Raw genomic sequence first — 4144 nt, forward strand, 5'->3', positions numbered from 1 at the left:
TGTGTAAAATGGGGTATGTTTTAATGATGTGTTGTATAATAAAGTTTTATCATGAGAAACATTTCAACCCAAATTAGGTCATTTATTTCTTTTAATAGAACTTTAAATTTACTCATTCACATTGTGCAGATAATATTCCTTCTTCTCTCATAATCATTTTGCAATCCTTTTTAAACATATGTGACCAATATTGGGTGAATCAATTTTCAATGATGGATTAACAGCCTTTTTCCATAAAAATCCAGGTGATGATAAAATAATTATGTTAAAAATCACACTGACATTTCTCATGTTCACAGTGATGCCTATTACATGATACTAAGGGATTCTAAAACAGCCTAGTGATTAAAAACTAGCTTTTTGTTCACATGAGTTGTAAATTAATTATTTACTGTATTTAACAGTCCTTCATTTGATGATATACTGCTAAACAAATAATTCATATACATTCTACACTGAAAGTTTCAAGAATAAAAATTACTGATCATGTATGAGATAGCATGAGCTTCTATTATTTGTGAGGACATCCCCATATTATCTACCCACCCCCACAATTTCCTGGAAGTTCCATTTAGAATATGAATAATCCTTAATTTTCAAACTTATAAAGGAGCATATTCTTAGACTGTATTATATGACAGGAAAGAAAGAGCTTCTATACTTTGCTATTTAGTCTCCTGTAACATTGTACTCTATCAAAGAGCATTGAAATGCTATTTATGTTCTGGGTTTCAAATATACTTTTGCTTATGAGGTTATCTTTCCCTTCAGAAACATTTCAGTTTGTTTTCCAGTAGAAAATGCAAATACTCTGCTTAACAATATGCATCATGTTGGTTTCAGGTGTCGGGGGGAGAAGTTTCGGTCAGAAACAAAAAAGGGAGTAACATAAGTATTTTTTTTTCCCCTAAGGATATTAGATATACTTAACTGTGAGAAAGCTTGAAAGTCTATACAGAGTGATGTTACTAACCATAATTTATTCATTCATTTATTCACTATGTGTGTATCATTGTTATAAGCACTGGGAAAATAGTAGTGAACAAATAAACAAAACCTCTGCCCTAATGGAGCTCATATACTTGTGGGAAAAAATAGAATATAAACAAAATAAATAAGAAAGTTATATAGCATATCAAAAGGTGATAAGTTTTATGGGGGAAATGAAGAATGAAATAAGAATGAGTGGGATATATAATTTTACATAGGAAGGTCAGAGTAGAATTCATTCAGATGGTGACATCTGAGCAATAATCTGGAGACAATCAAGTGAACCTTATGGATATCTGGAGTAAGATAATTCCTACCATACAGAAAAGCAACTGCTGCCCAGCCAGTGTTGCTCAGTGGTTGATCATTGACCTAAGAACCAAGAGATCACAGTTCAATTCCTGGTCAGAGCACATGCCATGGTTGCAGGCTCAATCCCCATTTGTGGGCATGCAAGAGGCAGCCAATCAATGATTCTCATCATCGATGTTTCTATTTCTCTTTTCCTTTCTTTCTCTCTAAAACCTATATAGATATATATATATATATATATATGAGATTCCACAGAGTTCTCTAGCCACTTCCACCATGTGAGGACACACCCTGGAAAAGGACCATTACCCAAGCATGCTGGCACACCAATCTTGGACTTCCAGGCTCCATAGCTCTGAGAAGGAAATTTCTGTTGTGCATAAGCTACCCAGTCTGTGGTGTTTTATTTCTATAATTGTATATTATGTTGTGCACTAGAGGCCCAGTGCACAAAAATTTGTGCACTCGGGGAGTCCCTCAGCGCGGCCTGAGCCCTCTCGCAGTATGGGACCCCTCGGGGGATGTCCACCTGCTGGCTTAGGCCTGCTTCCTGGGGGCTTGGGCCTAAGCTGGCCGTCAGATATCCTTCTGGCAGCCCGGGAGCCCTCGGGGGATGTCCACTTACCAGCAGGGAGCAGACCTAAGCTGCAGTTGGACATCCTTAGTGCTGCTGAGGAGGCAGAAGAGACTCCCGCCACCACCGCTGTGCTGGCAGCTGGCAGCCTGGCTTGTGGCTGAGCAGAGCTCTCCCTATGGAAGTGCACTGACCATCTGGGGGCAGCTCCTGCATTGAGTGTCTGCCTCCTGGTGGTCAGTGTGTGTCATAGTGACCAGTCATTCCCAGTCATTCTGTTGTTAGGGTCAATTTGCATATTACCCCTTTATTATATAGGATTAGCAGGGTAATAAGTTAAATACAAATCTATAATGATACATTATTAAAATTATGAATTCAAATTTCATAATGCTGAAAAAACGCTCATATTACTATTATGTTCATTATTGCTTGGTCACAGAATGTAGCTCTGTATAGAACACAATTCAATTTCTCTTCAAACTTTATCATCAGCAGAATGAATAAATAACGCCATTAGGAATAAAAAACTTTTTTATTATTTCTAAAAGGTTTAAATTGTTCCCATTTTAGAAGCAGGGGGGAGGGGGAAAGAAAGAGTCCTGAGTTATTTTGAAATCTAAATGTATTAATACAAACTCCATAATTAACACCATATTTAGGTAGATTATGTGGAAAGTTTACTTTTGTTGATGCCAAAGAGATTTTCTTCAAGATTTGGTTAATAGGACAGTAATACAATTGGGCTATACTATGACAGCTATATTTTCTTAATGAGTTTCTTAAAATAAACTGATATTTTTTAAGAAATGCCAGAGGGTAAAAAGGTTACTGAAAGACTTGAAGATATAATATGGGATTATCTTTCTCTTCTGTTTTTCTTTATTAACATTTGGAATGTTCTAATTGTATAAAGCCTTATAGGTATTTGGCTATTACCCTTACTGAGATGAAAACCATTGAAGGAACTCAAGCAAGAAGTAATATATATATAATCAGGGGATCCTTGGAGGGATTAAATATATATCAGGGTTAAATTGAAATAACTTAAAAAGAGAGAAATATCTAGGCTAATGTGTGAGAGGAATAGCTAAAACTACAAAAGTGGATGGAAAAAAATTAGGAAATCATGTCTTAACAAAGATAGAGGCTGTGATCTGAGTGGAAAGACTTAAAAGTGGAAAAAAAAAAGGATCCACTTTAGGGGCAAACTAACTACTAAATAAAACCATTTTATTGCTTATTTTTCTGCAGCATCACTTTTAGGACTCTAATCTCCAGTAAACAAAATACAGTGTACTAAAACTGTCACTCTTGTGTTAAAGTAGATTTTTTTTTTAGTAGTTTGGTGCTGTATAAGTTCATGAATTCAACAGTTTAAGAGATTAGATTTCAAATTCTGCCTTCCTTTCTGCTCGTACAGCAACCTCCGACAAATTACTCAGAATTTCTGAACCTTAGTTTCTTCCTTACATTAAATGTGAGTTAATTTTGGGAAAATGAACACCTACACAGTGCTAAATCTTCTCTTTCATTTTTTATATCTCTTTATAATGTTTTCCTTGTGTCACATTTCTTGTTAACTGCATACTAGTATATATATATATATATATATACACACACACACACACACACACACACACACACAACACACTAATAAAAGACAAAGATGCTAACTGACCATACCTTCGCTACGCCCATCAGCCAATTGGAAGAGTATGCAAATTAACCCAACAAAGATGGCCGTTAAGTTTGCATACCGCAGGTGGGGTGGGCAGTGCGAGATGCTGCCCCCAGGATCAGGGCCTTGGATCCGTGACCTGGCAAGGCGGGACTGGCAGCGCCAGAGGCTGCGGGCAGGGTCCAGGACCCAGATTGAGGATGGGGGAGGCCGAGCGGGCAGCTCCAGATGCTGCTGTGGGGTCCAGCAGAGCGAGGCTTGGAGGGTGTGGCTCCTCTGTCACCTCAGCTTCCTCATGGCAGCTGTGGAAACTGACAGGAGGGAGGAGGAAGTCCCAACACCACAGAATCATCAAGAATCAGCCATTGGTCACACAGCTCTCAGCGGCCTGAGAGGCAGGACTCTCATTCACCTGCATCTCAGACGGTGACAGTAGAGAGGTAGAACTATGTCCAAAGAAAAACAGCTGATGCAAGGTACCTCTGTAGCCGAAAGATGCCGGCGTTACTGACAGAAAATGTCTGCAGAGCAACATGCGTCTGATCTCAAAAGAAGGCAATAACTGCAACAAAATGTATCTGAAGAGC

The sequence above is a fragment of the Myotis davidii genome, unplaced genomic scaffold (genome assembly GCF_000327345.1).
Source record: "Myotis davidii unplaced genomic scaffold, ASM32734v1 scaffold1331, whole genome shotgun sequence".
NCBI lineage: Eukaryota > Metazoa > Chordata > Mammalia > Chiroptera > Vespertilionidae > Myotis > Myotis davidii.